Source organism: Arachis stenosperma, chromosome 9, assembly GCF_014773155.1.
Source record: "Arachis stenosperma cultivar V10309 chromosome 9, arast.V10309.gnm1.PFL2, whole genome shotgun sequence".
Taxonomy (NCBI): Eukaryota; Viridiplantae; Streptophyta; class Magnoliopsida; order Fabales; family Fabaceae; genus Arachis; species Arachis stenosperma.
In genome coordinates, this window is record NC_080385.1 from 132,996,004 (window position 1) to 133,013,520 (window position 17,517).

The window sequence follows — 17,517 nt, forward strand, 5'->3', positions numbered from 1 at the left end:
GATTTTTGCTCAAGTCCCTCAATTTCAGCCAGAAAATACCTGAAATCACAGAAAAACACACAAACCCATAGTAAAGTCCAAAAAAGTGAATTTTAACTAAAAACTAATAAAAATATACTAAAAACTAACTAAATCATACTAAAAATAATGCCAAAAAGCGTATAAATTATCTGCTCATCAGCAGACATTGCAAACTATAAGGCTGTAAGGTTCATACCCAAGGAGTACAGCAGGTAGCAAATGAAAAAATTAATTTCTGATGCAAAGTACTACTTGTGGGATGAACCATATCTCTTTAAGAGATGCGCAGACGGAATAATCCGTAGATGTGTGCCTAGAGAAGAAGCTCAGAGGATCCTTTGGCATTGCCATGGATCACAATATGGAGGACATTTCGGAAGTGAGCGAACAGCCACAAAAGTCCTCCAATGCGACTTCTATTGGCCTACTCTCTATAAAGACTCCCGAGAGTTTGTACGGAACTGTGACAGTTGCCAGAGAGCTGGTAATCTACCTCATGGTTACGCCATGCCTCAGCAAGGGATCTTAGAGATTGAATTATTTGACGTATGGGGTATTGACTTCATGGGACCTTTCCCACCTTCATACTCAAACACTTATATTCTGGTGGCAGTAGACTATGTATCTAAATGGGCAGAGACAATTGTAACACCCACTAGTGATACTAAAACAGTGCTAAAGTTCCTCTAGAAATACATCTTCAGTAGATTTGGTGTCCCCAGAGCAATAATCAGTGATGGAGGCACTCATTTCTGCAATAAACAGCTTTACTCTACTATGGTCCGGTATGGAATTAGCCACAAGGTAGCAACTCCATATCATCCACAGACAAATGGGTAAGTTGAGGTCTCTAATAGAGAACTAAAAAGAATCCTGGAACGGACTGTAATGGCTCGTAGAAAGGATTGGCCAAAAAGCTTGGATGATGCTATGTGGGCATACAAAACAACATTCAAGACTCCTATAGGAACTTCTCCATACCAACTTGTGTATGGCAAAGCCTGTCATCTGCCCGTGGAATTGGAACACAAAGCCTACTGGGCAACCAGATTCCTAAACCTTGATGCTAAATTAGCTGGAGAGAAAAGATTGCTCTAGTTGAATGAGCTAGAAGAGTTCAGACTCAATGCTTTCGAAAATACAAAAATTTACAAGGAGAAAGCAAAAAAGTGGCATGACAAGAAATTGTCATCCAGAGTGTTTGAACTGGGACAAAAAGTCCTATTATTTAACTCTAGACTCAGACTATTCCTTGGGAAATTAAAATCCCGGTGGAGGGGACCATATGTGATTACAGGTGTGTCACCATATGGATATGTGGAGCTTCAGGATATTGATTCTGACAAGAAATTCATTGTTAATGGGCAAAGAGTCAAGCACTATCTTGAAAGCAATATTGAGCAAGAGTGCTCAAAACTGAGACTAGAATAACATTCAGTGAGGTCCAGCTAAAGACAATAAAGAAGCGCTTGCTGGTAGGCAACCCAGCCATTGGTTAAGCCTTTTTTTAATAATTATAAGAGTTTAATACAAAATTTATCTTCCATTGGAGTTCACAGAGTTACAGAAGAATTCAGAGCAGAAAATAGAGAAAAGATGCTCACTAGCAGAAAAATACCAGTAAGGAGCATTTTTGGGCGTTAAACGCCAGAATGGGTGCCATTCTGGGCGTTTAACGCCAGACTTGCAGAATCCTGGGTGTTTAGAAAACACCCAGTGACAAAGGAAATTCTGGCGTTTAAATGCCAGCCAGGGTACCTGGTTGGGCGTTTAAACGCCCAGTAAGGAAAACTGGCATTTAAACACCAGCCAGGGTACCTGGCTGGGCGTTTAAACGCCCAAAACAGGCAGCAATTGGGCGTTAAACGCCCAAAACATGCTACTCTTGGGAGTTTAACGCCAGGAACATGAAGGGGAGGGGATTTTCCATCTCAACTCAAATTTTTTCAAATTTTCATATTTCTTTCCACATTTCTTGCATGAACATGTTACAAATCCTTATCTTTCAATTTCAATTTCAAAAAATTCTTAATCCTAAAAAATCTTTTCCTATTTCTTTCAAAATCTTTGTCAAAACTCATATATCTTTTTAACTTCTTTTTAACAGGAGAATTGTGAATCAAGATAAGCGCTTGGACCAAGTTCTAGAGGACATATGCATCCCTGGAGCCAAGTGGGTAACCAACATAAAGAATGTCCCAATTTAACTCAAGAGAGAGAATCTCAAATCAGTTGCTAGAGGCTGGCTGGATTTTATTGGGCCTTCCATACTACCCACCAGCAACCGCTCTGAGGTCACTATTAAAAGAGCAGTGATGATCCATTGCATTATGATAGGAAACGAAGTGGAAGTTCATCATCTGATTGCTTGTGAGCTTTATACAATTACAAACAAGAACTCCACTGAATCCAAATTGGCCTACCCAAGCTTGATTTCTCTGCTATGTAAAAATGCTGGAGTAAGAATGGGAGTAGATGAGTATATCTCAGTTGATCTCCCAATCACAAAAAAGTTAATGGAAGGGCAACAAGTGCAAGACATTCCCATCAAAAGGAGGGCGCAAGAGTTCCTCCCAGAAATCCCACAGATTGACTACTGAAACCGCTTAGAAGCATCTATTACGAAGCTACAAGAAGCTATGAATCAAATGAAAGAAGAACAGCAAAATCAAAATAGCATGCTATGCAAGCTGCTTAAGGAACAGGAGAAGCAAGGGTGTGAACTGCAGGAGCTGAAGTGCCAGAAGCTACCTCTTGAAGGGCCAGACACCCCACAGAATGAAGGAACATCCACCACCCAAAATAAAGGTTGTTGAGTCCTAATCTTAACTTTGTGATAACTCTGCTATTAGAAATCTATTTTTAGAGTCATATGAATAGTAGTAATTAGTGTCCTTATTTTTTTTAATTTTATCCCCAAGTAAGCTATAATTTATTTTTTCATCATCATTAAATATGAATAAAATAGCAGATTTTTAGAATAAGGAAGCAATTTTATTTTTGAGTTCTTAATAGGAAAAATTCAATTTATTTATATATGGTGACAATACTCTTTGTTCTCTGAATGAATGCTTGAACAGTACATAAATTTTGATAGTGAAGTTTATGAACGTTAAAATTATTGGCTCTTGAAAGAATGATGAAAAAAGAGAAGTGTTGTTGATAATCTGAAAAATTATAGAATTGATTCTTGAAGCAAGAGAAAGCATTGAAGAACAAATCAAAAAAAAGAGAGAGAGAAAAAAAGAAGAAAGCAAGCAGAAAAATCCAATAACCCTTTAAACCAAAAGGCAAGGGTGAAGAGGATCCAAGGTTTTGAGCATCAATGGATAGGAGGGCCTACAAGCATAAAATCCTGGCCTAAGCGGCTGAATCAAGCTGTCCCTAACCATGTGCCTTTGGCATGCAGGTCCAAGTGAAAAACTTGAGACTGAGTGGTTAAAGTCGTGATCCAACACAAAAAGAGTGTGCTTAAGAACTCTGGACACCTCTGACTGCGGACTTTAGCAAAGCTGAGTCACAATCTAAAAAGGTTCACTCAGTTATATGTCTGTGGCATTTATGTATCCGGTGGTAATACCGGAAAACATAATGCTTAGGGCCACGGCCAAGACTCATAAAGTAGCTGTGTTCAAGAATCAACATGCTAAACTAGGAGAATCAATAACACTATTTGAATTTGGAGTTCCTATAGATGCCAGTCATTCAGAACTTCAAAGGATAAATGGAGATGCCAAAACTATTCAGAAGCAAAATTCTACTAGTCCCGCTCATCTAGTTAGAATTTGAGCTTCATGTACACTCTGAGATGCTATTGCCTCTTGATTTTCATTTTTTTGGCCTACTTCATTCATCTAGTTGCTTGACAACAAGCAACAGTTTAAGTTTGGTGTTGTGATGAGCAGATATTTTATACGCTTTTTGGGGGGTATTTTCATATAGTTTTTAGTAGGATTTAGCCACTTTTTAGTATATATTTATTAGTTTTTGTGCAAAAATCAAATTTCTGGATTTTACTATGAGTTTGTGAGTTTTTTTTGTGATTTCAGATATTTTCTGGCTGAAATTGAGGGATCTGAGCAAAAATCTGATTCAGAGGCTGAAAAAGGACTGCAGATGTTGTTGGATTTTGACCTCCCTGCACTCGAAGTGGATTTTCTGGAGCTACGGAACTCCAAATGGCACACTTCTAATTGATTTGGAAAGTAGAAATCTAGGGCTTTCCAAAAATATATGATAGTCTATACTTTGAGCGAGTTTTGATGACGTAAATTGGCGTCAAAATGCCAGAACTGGCATAAAAGTTGGAGTTAAACATCCAAACTGGCACCAAAGCTGGCGTTTAACTCCAGGAATAGCCTATGCACGTGAAAGCTTCAATGCTCAGCCCAAGCACACACCAAGTAAGCCGCAGAAGTGGATTTCTGCACTACCTATCTTAGTTTACTCATTTTCTGTAAACCTAGGTTACTAGTTGAGTATAAAAACTACTTTTAGAGATTTATTTTGTACGTCATGATATTTTCACATTTTACATTGTATCTCTACGGCATGAGTCTCTAAATTCCATTGTTGGGGGAGGGGGTGAGGAGCTCTGCTGTGTCTCGATGGATTAATACAATTACCACTATTTTCTATTCAATCACACTTGTTTCTATTCTAAGATATTCATTCGCACTTAAACATGATGAATGTGATGATCCGTGACACTCGTCACCATTCTCAACTTATGAACGCGTGCCTGACAATCACCTCCGTTCTATCTTAGATTGAATGTGTATCTCTTAGGTTCCTGGTTCACGAATTTGAGTACCTCTCCTGACAACAGAGTGTTCAAATTCGTGCATCCAGAGTCTTTGTGGTATAAGCTAGGATTATTGGCGGCCATTCCTGAGATCCGGAAAGTCTAAACCTTGTCTGTGGTATTTCGAGTAGGTTTTGGAAAGGGATGACTGTGACGAGCTTCAAACTCGCGAGTGTTGGGCGTAGTGACAGACGCAAAAGGATCACTGGATTCTATTCCAACATGATCGAGAACCGACAGATGATTAGCCATGCAGTGACCGCGCACATGGACCATTTTCACTGAGAGGATGGGAAGTAGCCATTGACAACGGTGACACCCTACACACAGCTTGCCATGGAAGGAGCCTTGCGTGCATGAAGAAGAAGATAGTAGGAAAAACAGAGATTCAGATGACAGAGCATCTCCAAAACTCCAACCTATTCTCCATTATTGAACCACAAGTACCTTTTATTTCATGCTCTTCTATTATATTGTAAACAAAAACCCTTTTCATTATTAATCTCCTGACTAAGAGTTACAAGGTAACCATAGCTTGCTTCAAGCCGATAATCTCCGTGGGATCGACCCTTACTCACGTAAGGTATTACTTGGACGACCCAGTGCACTTGCTGGTTAGTTGTGTGGAATTGCAAGGGTGATTGCAATTTCGTGCACCAGTCATCTTGTCCTATTTTGGAATGGACATGGACTGAGTTGGGTGTTTACTCCACTTTAGAGGGTAAAGTGTGATCTCTCACTATTTATTTTATAGGTGAGACCAAGAAAAATATGAAAAAAAAACTAGTCAAATATGAGAGATCACACTTTATCCTCTCAAATAAAAATTTAAAATTTAGTGGATCCAAATTCTATCAAACCAATAATCATCCATAGCTAGTCAATTTTGGCTATATCCATATGCCTATAAATAGGCTAAGAGGCATCAACTCATATATAACATAGATAGCATAAAAACAAAGAGTTTCAGTAGTAACACAAAAAACTACGTGAGCTTGCTTTATATAATAATATATATGTGTATAATGAGTATATTATTATTAAGAATGTGTTATAAAATCTCAATTATAATGAGATACATATATTAGAGAATATTAACAAAAATAGCTTATTTTTATTTTATTTTTATATATACTTCTCTTCACTATTTATTTAGCTTACAACACTTACGAGTTTTTTTAGGGTCTTATCATCTTACAAGTTTTATTTATTTATTTATTTATTGGTATTATTAGCACCTTACAAGTTAAAAGTTAAAACTTAAAATCCTACTCGAGTTTTTTTGTTAGTGTGATTGTTATTATCCATTTGTTTTATTGGTGCCTTTTGATTTTTTTCTAAATCTATATGAATTTACTGTTATTTTAGTTATAATCTTTTACTATATGGTTATGTTTATTGATCAATCTTGTTTTCTTAAGATTTTATTTGATGTGTTTCGAGTAAATACATACGAAGTAATTGTTCTTTGCTTTTTCTTTCATATTGGGTTCCGATTAAACCAATCCTAAAGTGCCGCTCTTGGCGGAGTTGACGTAATTAGGGGAGTTGGCCAGCTTGGGAGAAGAACCTCAACTGGAAATTTAAGGTGAATTATTTTGTTCCTGCTTATGTCTATGTAAATATTTTTTGACGGATATCAATGGCTTAGAGAAAAAGGGTTGAATCTAGGCCTCTTTCAACTTTACTTGCCTTTTCTTCAAACTAGATGGATCTTGTAGTATTTGTTGAGTCACCTCGAGTTAAAAGGCAGAAGATACTTTTAGTTTGTCGATGGAGGAGGCAAAACAGAATTGTGAGAAGGGATAAATGATGTGAAGTATTTCTGATTATGAAAAATAAGAGACAATTTTATTTTGTCTCTTAGAGAACAAAACCATAATCAGAAAGAGAGAGAAGTAACACAGCGATATATATTGGTTCAGCTATTGATGAGCGGATAATTTATACGCTTTTTTGCATTGTTTTTAGTATGTTTTTAGTATGTTTTAGTTAGTTTTTATTATATTTTTATTAGTTTTTAGTTAAAATTTACTTTTCTAGACTTTACTATGAGTTTGTGTGTTTTTCTGTGATTTCAGGTATTTTTTGGCTGAAATTGAGGGACCTAAGCAAAAATCTAATTCAGAGGCTGAAAAGGACTGCAGATGCTGTTGGATTCTGACGTCCCTGCACTCGAAGTAGATTTTCTGAAGCTACAGAAGCCCAATTGGCGCGCTCTCAACTGCGTTGGAAAGTAGACATCCTGGGCTTTCCAGAAATGTATAATAGTCCATACTTTTCCCGAGATTTGATGGCCCAAACCGGCGTTCTAAATCAGCTCAAAACTGCCCGGCGTTAAACACTGGAACTGGCACAAGAATGGGAGTTAAACGCACAAACTGGCACAAAAGCTGGCGTTTAACTCCAAGAAAAGTCTCTACACATGAAAGCTTCAATGCTCAGCCCAAGCACACACCAAGTGGCCCCGGAAGTAGATTTTTATGTCATTTACTCATTTCTGTAAACCCTAAGCTACTAGTTCTCTACATATAGGACCTTTTACTATTGTATTCTCATCTAGGTAGCTATCTTTGAGCAGTCTTAAGCTATCTTAGATCATTGGGAGGCTGGCCATTCGACCATGCCTAGACCTTGTTCTTATGTATTTTCAACGGTGGAGTTTCTACACACCATAGATTAAGGTGTGGAGCTCTGCTGTTGGTGCATGAAATTGCAATCACACTTTTGCAATCCGCACAACTAACCAGCAAGTGCACTGGGTCGTCCAAGTAATACCTTACGTGAGTAAAGGTCGATCCCACGGAGATTATTGGTTTGAAGCAAGCTATGTTTATTTTATTATTCTTAGTCAGGATATCAATTAAAATTATCAGTAGGAACTATTAGAAAAATAAAAGAGCGTGAAATAAATAATTGTTACTTTAATTATGGAGAATATGTTGGAGTTTTGGAGATGCTTTGTCCTCTGAATTTCAACTCTTCCTTGAAATCCTTTTTCCACACGCAAGGCTCCTTCCATGGCAAGCTATATGTAGGGTGTCACCGTTGTCAATGGCTACTTCCCATCCTCTCAGTGAAAACGGTCCAAATGCTCTGTCACAGCACGGCTAATCAGCTGTTGGTTCTCGATCATGTCGGAATAGAATCCATTGATTCTTTTGTGTTTGTCATCACACCCAACACTCGCAAGTTTGAAGCTCGTCACAGTCATCCAATCCTAGAATCCTACTCGGAATACCACAGACAAGGTTTAGACTTTCCGGATTCTCATGAATGCCGCCATCAATTCCAGCTTATACCACGAAGATTCTGATTAAGGAATCTAAGAGATACTCATTCAATCTGATGTAGAATGGAGGTGGTTGTCAGGCACACGTTCATGGATTGAGGAAGGTGATGAGTGTCATGGATCATCACCTTCTTCATGTTTAAGAGCGAATGAACATCTTAGATAAGAACAAGCGTGTTTGAATGGAAAACAAGAATAATTGCATTAATTCATCAAGACGCTGCAGAGCTCCTCACCCCCAACAATGGAGTTTAGAGACTCATGCTGTCAAAGAGTATGTAGTTCATATCTGAAAATATCATGAGGTACAAAATAAATCTCTAAAAGTTGTTTAAATACTAAGCTAGTAACCCAGGTTTACAGAATATGAGTAAACTAAGATAATTGGTGCAGAAATCCACTTCTGGGGCCCACTTGGTGTGTGCTGGGGTTGAGACTTAAGCCTCTCACATGCTTGGGCTGTTTCTGGAGTTGAACGCCAGGTTGTAACGTGTTTTGGGCGTTGAACTCCAACTTGTAACCTATTTCTGGCGCTGGACGCCAGACTGCAACATGGAACTGGCGTTGAACGCGAGTTTACGTCATCTATCTCCGCGCAAAGTATGGACTATTATATATTGCTGGAAAGCCCTGGATGTCTACTTTCCAACCCAATTAAAAACGCGTCAATTGGACTCCTGTAGCTCCAAAAAATCCATTTCGAGTGCAGGGAGGTCAGGATCCAACAGCATCAGTAGTCCTTTTTCAACCTAACTCAGATTTTTGCTCAGCTCCCTCAATTTCAGCCAGAAAATATCTGAAATCACAAAAAAACACACAAAATCATAGTAAAGTTCAGAAATATAATTTTTGCCTAAAAACTAATAATATTTTACTAAAAACTAATTAAAACATACTAAATTCTACATGAAATTACCCCCAAAAAGCATATAAAATATCTGCTCATCACAACACCAAACTTAAACTGTTGCTTGTCCCCAAGCAACTAGATGAATAAAAGAGGATAAAAAGAAATCAAGAAGCAATAATATCTCAGAGTTTTAAGTGAAGCTCAGATTCTAATTAGATGAGCGGGGCTAGTAGCTTTTTGCTTCCAAACAGTTTTGGCATCTCACTTTATCCTTTGAAATTCAGAATGATTGGCATCCATAGAAACTCAGAATTCAGATAGTATTATTGATTTTCCTAGTTAAGTATGTTGATTCTTGAACACAGCTACTTTTATGAGTCTTGGCCGTGGCCCTAAGCACTTTGTTTTCCAGTATTACCACCGGATACACAAATGCCACAGACACATGACTGGGTGAACCCTTTTCAAATTGTGACTCAGCTTTGCTAGAGTCCCCAGTTAGAGGTGTCCAGAGCTCTTAAGCACACTCTTTTTGCTTTGGATCACGACTTTAACCACTCAGTCTCAAGCTTTTCACTTGGACCTTCATGACACAAGCACATGGTTAGGGACAGCTTGATTTAGCCGCTTAAGCCTGGATTTTATTTCCTTGGGCCCTCCTATCCATTGATGCTCAAACCTTTGGATCTTTTTTACCCTTGCCTTTGGGTTTTAAGGGCTATTGGCTTTTTCTGCTTGCTTTTTCTTTTTCTTTCTATTTTTTTTTTCACTTTTCTTCTTTCTTTTTTTTTCGCAAGCTTGTTTTTTCACTGCTTTTTCTTGCTTCAAGAATCAATTTCTTTTGATTTTTTCAGATCATCAATAATATTTCTCTTTTTCATCATTCTTTCAAGAGCCAACAATTTTAACATTCATAAACAACAAGATCAAAAATATGCACTGTTCAGGCATTCATTCAGAAGACAAAAAGTATTGCCACCACATATAAATAATTAGAATTTTCCTTATTAAGAACTCGAAAAAAAATATTGCCTCTTTATTCTAAAAATCTACTATTTTATTCATGTTTGATGATGATGATGAGAAAAATAAATTATAGCTTAATTGGAGATAAAATCAAAATAATGATACTAATTACTACTACTAATATATAACTTCTAAGGTAAATTCATAATAAGAACAGTTATCACAGAGTTAAGGCAAAGATTAGGACTCAACAACCTTTATTTTGGGAAGTGGGGGTTCCTCGAGTCTGTGGGATGCTTGATCCTTCAAGAGATAATTTCTGACGCTTCAGTTCCTTCAAGTCACATCCTTGCTCTTCCTGTTCCCTTAGGTGCCATGATCTTGATGAGTTTTAGCTCAGTGATCATGGAAAATCACACCAAACTTAGAGGTTTTCTTGTCCTCAAGCAAAAGAAAGGATAGAAGAGGAATAGAGGGAGAGGCAATTTCGAAATCCAAAAGATATGATGAGTTAAAAAAGATTTGAAAAAGATTTGGATTGGAAAAAGATTTGTGTTTATAAATTAAGATACATTTGATATTTTTGAAAAAGGGATTTTAGAAATTAGGGTTTTTAGAAATTAGGATTAAAATTTTTGGAATTGAAGGATGATATTTTGAAAAATGTTTATGCAAGAAATCATGAATTGAAACATAAAAATTAGAAAATTTGTGAAGAAAAACGAATTTTACCTCCTCCCCACCATTCTGGCGTTAAACGCCCAAATGCTGCTTGTTTTGGGCGTTTAATGCCCAATTGCTGCTTCTCCTGGGCGTTCAACGCCCAGCTGTTGCTTCTTTCTGGCGTTGAATGCCAGGAAGTCATTTGTCATTGGGCGTTTTTCTAAATGCCCAGGATGCTGTAATTCTGGCGTTAAACGCCCAGAAGGAGCTTCTTTCTGGCGTTTAACGCCCAGAAGATGCTCCTTTCTGGCGTTCAATGCCCAGATGGCTATCCTTACTGGCGTTGAACGCCCAGTGGATGCTTCTTTTGGGCGTTCAACGCCCAAAACGTTTCTTACTGGCTTTTTCACGCCAGTGAGCTTCCAAATTCCCCTATAACTCTGTGAATTCAATCAATTGCTATTTTACCTTTTGAAGATACTTTGACATATACCTGTAAAAATCAATTAATTAACAAAAACAAATAAAATTAAATTTTGTAAATGGCTGGGTTGCCTCCCAGCAAGCGCTTCTTTATTGTCCTTAGCTGGACTATTACTAAGCTCTAATCAAGTCTCAGTTTTGAGCATTCTTGCTCAAAATTGCCTTCAAGATAATGTTTAACTCTTTGTCCATTAACGATGAACTTTTGTTAGAGTCATTATCCTGAAGCTCTACGTATCCATATGGTGATACACTTGTAATCACATATGGACCTCTCCACCGGGATTTTAATTTCCCTGGGAATAATTTGAGCCTATAATTAAATAGCAGAACTTTCTGCCCCAGCTCAAAGACTCTGGATGACAGTTTCTTATCATGCCATCTTTTTGCTTTCTCTTTGTAAATTCTTGCATTCTCGAAAGCATTGAGTCTAAATTCCTCGAGCTCATTTAACTGGAGCAATCGTTTTTCTCCAGCTAGCTTGGCATCAAGGTTCAGGAATCTGGTTGCCCAGTAGGCCTTGTGTTCCAGTTCCACTGACAAGTGACATGTCTTTCCATACACGAGCTGGTATGGAGAGGTCCCTATAGGGGTCTTGAATGCTGTTCTGTATGCCCACAGAGAATCATCCAAGCTTCTTGCCCAATCCTTTCTATGGTTAATTACAGTTCGTTCCAGGATTCTTTTAAGTTCTCTGTTAGAGACTTCAGCTTGCCCATTTGTCTGTGGATGATATGGAGTGGCTACCCTGTGGCTAACTCCATAACGAACCAAAGCAGAGTAAAGCTGTTTATTGCAGAAATGAGTGCCCCCATCACTGATTAATACTCTAGGGGTACCAAATCTGCTGAAGATGTGTTTTTGGAGGAATTTTAACACGGTCTTAGTATCATTAGTGGGTGTTGCAATAGCTTCCACCCATTTGGATACATAATCCACCGCCACCAGAATATAAGTGTTTGAGTTTGATGGTGGGAAAGGTCCCATGAAGTCAATACCCCATACATCAAATAACTCAATCTCCAAGATCCCTTGTTGAGGCATGGCATAACTGTGAGGCAGATTTCCAGATCTTTGGCAACTGTCGCAATTAAGCACAAACACTCGGGAATCTTTATAGAGAGTAGGCTAGTAGAAGCCACATTGGAGGACTCTTGAGGCTGTTCGCTCACTTCCAAAATGTCCTCCATACTATGATCCATGGCAGTGCCATAGGATCCTCTGTGTTTCTTCTTTAGGCACACATCTACGGATTACTCCGTCTGCACATCTCTTGAAGAGATATGGTTCATCCCAAAGATAGTACTTTGCATCCGTGATCAGCTTCTTTGATTGCTGCCTACTGTATTCTTTGGGTATGAATCTCACTGCCTTGTAGTTTGCAATGTCTGCAAACCATGGCACTTCCTGGATGGCAAAGAGTTGCTCATCCGGAAAGTTTTCAGAGATCTCAGTAAGAGGGAGGGACGCCCCTTCTACTGGTTCTATTCGGGACAGGTGATCTGCTACCTGATTCTCCGTCCCTTTTCTGTCTCTTATTTCTATATCAAACTCTTGCAGGAGCAACACCCATCTTATGAGTCTGGGTTTTGAATCCTGCTTTGTGAGTAGATATTTAAGAGCGGCATGGTCAGTGTACACAATCACTTTTGATCCTACTAAATAGGATCTAAACTTGTCAATGGTGTAAACCACTGCAAGTAGCTCTTTTTCTGTGGTTGTGTACTTGTGTAATTCTTCTGTGCGTCATTTAAAACCCGACTGGCATAGTAAATGACGTGCAGAAGCTTGTCATGTCTCTGTCCCAACACTGCACCAATGGCATGGTCACTGGCATCACACATTAATTCAAATGGTAATGTCCAGTCTGGTGCAGAGATGACTGGTGTTGTGACCAGCTTAGCTTTCAGGGTCTCAAACGCCCGCAGACACTCCTTATCAAAGATAAATGGCGTGTCAGCAGCTAGCAGATTACTTAGAGGTTTGGCGATTTTTGAAAAATCCTTTATAAACCTCCTATAGAATCCTGCATGCCCCAGAAAGCTTCTAATTGCCTTAACATTGGCTGGTGGTGGTAATTTTTCAATTACCTCTACCTTAGCTTGATCCACCTCTATTCCCCTGTTCGAGATTTTGTGCCCAAGGACAATTCCCTCAGTCACCATAAAGTGACATTTCTCCCAGTTTAAAACTAGGTTGGTCTCTTGGCATCTCTTTAGAACGAGTGCTAGATGGTCAAGACAGGAGCTGAATGAGTTTCCAAATACTGAAAAGTCATCCATGAAGACTTCCAGAAATTTTTCCACCATATAAGAGAAAATTGAGAGCATGCACCTTTGAAAGGTTGTAGGTGCATTGCACAGGTGATGAGCGGATAATTTGTACGCTTTTTGGCATTGTTTTTAGTATGTTTTTAGTATGATCTAGTTAGTTTTTAGTATATTTTTATTAGTTTTTAGTTAAAATTCACTTTTCTGAACTTTACTATGAGTTTGTGTGTTTTTCTGTGATTTCAGGTATTTTCTGGCTGAAATTGAGGGACCTGAGCAAAAATCTGATTCAGAGACTGAAAAGGACTGCAGATGCTGTTGGATTCTGACCTCCCTGCACTCGAAGTGGATTTTCTGGAGCTACAGAAGCCCAATTGGCGCGCTCTCAACGGCGTTGGAAAGTAGACATCCTGGGCTTTCCAGAAATATATGATAGTCCATACTTTGCCCAAGATTTGATGGCCCAAACCGGCGTTCAAAGTCACCCTCAGAATTCCCAGCGTTAAACGCCGGAACTGGCACCAAAATGGGAGTTAAACGCCCAAACTGGCACAAAAGCTGGCGTTTAACTCCAAGAAGAGTCTCTACACGAAAAATGCTTCATTGCTCAGCCCAAGCACACACCAAGTGGGCCCGGAAGTGGATTTTTATGTCATTTACTCATCTTTGTAATTCTTAAGCTACTAGTTTCCTATAAATAGGACCTTTTACTATTGTATTTTCATCTTGGTTCTTCTGGTTCCCTCTCTGGGGCCGAAACCAATGATCACTCTTGTTCTTATGTATTTTCAACGGTGGAGTTTCTACACACCATAGATTAAGGTGTGGAGCTCTGCTGTACCTCGAGTATTAATGCAATTACTATTGTTCTTCTATTCAATTCCGCTTGTTCTTTGTCCAAGATATCACTTGTTCTTCAACTTGATGAATGTGATGATCCGTGACACTCATCATCATTCTCACCTATGAACGTGTGACTGACAACCACCTCCGTTCTACCTTAGATTGGGTGAATATCTCTTGGATTCCTGATACACGATGCATGGTTGATCGCCTGACAACCGAGTGCTCGCCTGACAAACGAGCCAGCCATTCCGTGAGATCAGAGTCTTCGTGGTATAGGCAAGAACTGATGGCGGCATTCAAGAGAATCTGGAAGGTATAACCTTGTCTGTGGTATTCTGAGTAGGATTCAATGACTGAATGACTGTGACGTGCTTCAAACTCCTAGCAGGCGGGGCGTTAGTGACAGACGCAAAAGAATCACTAGATTCTATTCCGGCCTGACCGAGAACCGACAGCTGGATAGCCGTGCCGTGACAGGGTGCGTTGAACATTTCCACTGAGAGGATGGGAGGTAGCCACTGACAACGGTGAAACCCTTGCATAAGCTTGCCATGGAAAGGAGTAAGAAGGATTGGATGAAGACAGTAGGAAAGCAGAGAGACGGAAGGGAAAGCATCTTCATACGCTTATCTGAAGCTCTCACCAATGATATACATAAGCATCTCTATCTTTATCTCTATGTTTTATTCATATATCATCTATACCCATTTGAGTCTGCCTGACTAAGATTTACAAGGTGACCATAGCTTGCTTCATACCAACAATCTCTGTGGGATCGACCCTTACTCGCGTAAGGTTTATTACTTGGACGACCCAGTGCACTTGCTGGTTATTTGTGCGGAGTTGTAGTGATCACGATTTCGCGCACCAAATTTTTGGCGCCGTTGCCGGGGATTGTTCGAGTATGGACAACTGACGGTTCATCTTGTTGCTTAGATTAGGTATTTTTTTTCAGAGTTCTTAAGAATGAATTCTAGTGTTTCAAGGTGATGTTCTTATCATCACCAAAGCTGACTGATCCTCATCAATTTAGCTCTTGAATGCAATGTCCTGCTGAAGCTTGGCTAGCCATGTCTAATTTCTTTAGACTAAAGCTTTAGACTAACATTGCATGATTCCTGGAATTCTCATTAAGAATTTTGATACCTTTATTTTCTCTTCCACTTAATTTTCGAAAAATCCAAAAAAATTTTACAAAATCATAAAAATAAAAAATATTGTATGTTTCTTGTTTAAGTCTAGTGTCTCATTTTAAGTTTGGTGTCAACTGCATGTTTCCGTTCTTCTTGCATTTTTCGAATTCATGCATGTGTCTTCATTAATCTTCAAGTTGTTCTTGATGATTTCCTTGCTCTGATCTTTGAATTCTCTTGACTTGAGTGTTTTGTTATTTCTCATGTGCATTCTCATTTTATTAGTGTCAATAGTATACAAACTGCTAAGTTTGGTGTCTTACATGCATTGTTATTCAGTTGCATTTTGATTATTCCTCATTATTAAAAATCCAAAAATATTTTTAATTTGTGTCTTTTCAAGTCAATAATACAGAGAATTGAAGATTCAGAACATACAGCAGAGGAATTACACAGAAAAAGCTGGGCGTTCAAAACGCCCAGTAAAGAAGGACAGACTGGCGTTTAAACGCCAGCCAGGGTGCCTGGTTGGGCGTTTAACGCCCAAAAGGGTAGAGTTTTGGGCGTTAAACGCCAGAATGTGCACCATTCTGGGCGTTTAACGCCAGGATGTCACAAGAGGGAAGATTCTGTTTTTAATGCAAATTTTTTTCAAGTTTTCAAAGTTTTTCAAAATCAAATCTTTTTCAAATCTTTTCAATCAAATGTTTTCAAAATCAATTTCTTTCCTTTTTCAAAGATACTTGCTATCAATTAATGATTTGATTCAACATTTCAAGTATGTTGCCTTTTCTGTTGAGAAAGGTTTTATGTTAGAATCATATCTTTTCTTGTTAGCCAAGTTATTATTTTTTAAAAATCAAATCTTTTTAAAATTGTTTTCAAATCATATCATTTCAATCATATCTTTTTAAAAGCATAACTTTTCAATCAAATCTTTTTAATCACATCTTTTTTTAAAAATAGTTTTCAATCATATCTTTCTGATTTCTAATTTCAAAATCTTTTTCAAAAATCACTTGACTTCTTTCCCACTTTTATTTTCGAAAATCAATTAAGTGTTTTTCAAAATGTTTTCAAAATCTTTTACTCAAATTTTCGAAAATTACTTCCCTTCTTCTCACATCCTTCTATTTATGACTAACACTATTCCTTAATGCAAAATTCGAACTCCATCTTCTATGATAAGTTCGAATTTTCTACTTCTGACTTCTATTTTTCTTTTCCTCTGACACTTCAAGGAGTCTCTATACTGTGACATAGAGGATTCCATATTTTCTTGTTCTCTTCTCTTTCATATGAGTAGGAACAAAGACAAAGGCATTCTTGTTGAAGCTGACCCTGAACTTGAAAGGACCTTGAAGCGAAAGCTAAGAGAAGCTAAGGCACAACTCTCTGTAGAGGACCTGACAGAAATCTTCAAAGAAGAAGAAACCATGGCAGCCGAAAACAACAACAACAACAACAATGCAAGGAAGGTGCTGGGTGACTTTACTGCACCTACTCCCGACTTCTATGGGAGAAGCATCTCTATCCCTGCCATTGGAGCAAACAACTTTGAGCTTAAGCCTCAATTAGTTTCTCTAATGCAACAGAATTGCAAGTTCCATGGACTTCCATTGGAAGATCCTCATCAGTTCTTAGCTGAATTCTTGCAAATCTGTGACACTGTCAAGACTAATGGGGTTGACCCTGAGGTCTACAGACTTATGTTATTCCCTTTTGCTGTAAGAGACAGAGCTAGAATATGGTTAGACTTACAACCTAAAGACAGCCTGAACTCTTGGGAAGAGCTAGTCAATGCCTTCTTGGCAAAGTTCTTTCCACCTCAAAAATTGAGTAAGCTTAGAGTGGAAGTCCAAACCTTCAAACAGAAGGAAGGTGAATCCCTCTATGAAGCTTGGGAAAGATACAAACAATTAATCAGAAAATGTCCTTCTGACATGCTTTCTGAATGGAGCATCATAGGTATTTTCTATGATGGTCTCTCAGAACTATCCAAGATGTCTTTGGATAGCTCTGCTGGAGGATCTCTTCATCTGAAGAAGACGCCTACAGAAGCTCAAGAACTAATTGAAATGGTTGCAAATAACCAATTCATGTACACCTCTGAAAGGAATCCTGTGAACAATGGGACTAATAAGAAGAAATGAGTTCTTGAGATTGATACTCTGAATGCCATTCTGGCT

General features: G+C 38.4%; 1 non-coding gene across 1 annotated transcript; it reads right to left on the minus strand.

Annotated features, from left to right (window-relative positions):
- Window positions 1-17,169: 17,169 nt before the first annotated feature.
- Window positions 17,170-17,277, minus strand: LOC130953611 (small nucleolar RNA R71). The gene has a single exon (XR_009075773.1). It is a non-coding gene; the product is annotated as a small nucleolar RNA R71 (small nucleolar RNA).
- Window positions 17,278-17,517: the final 240 nt, after the last annotated feature.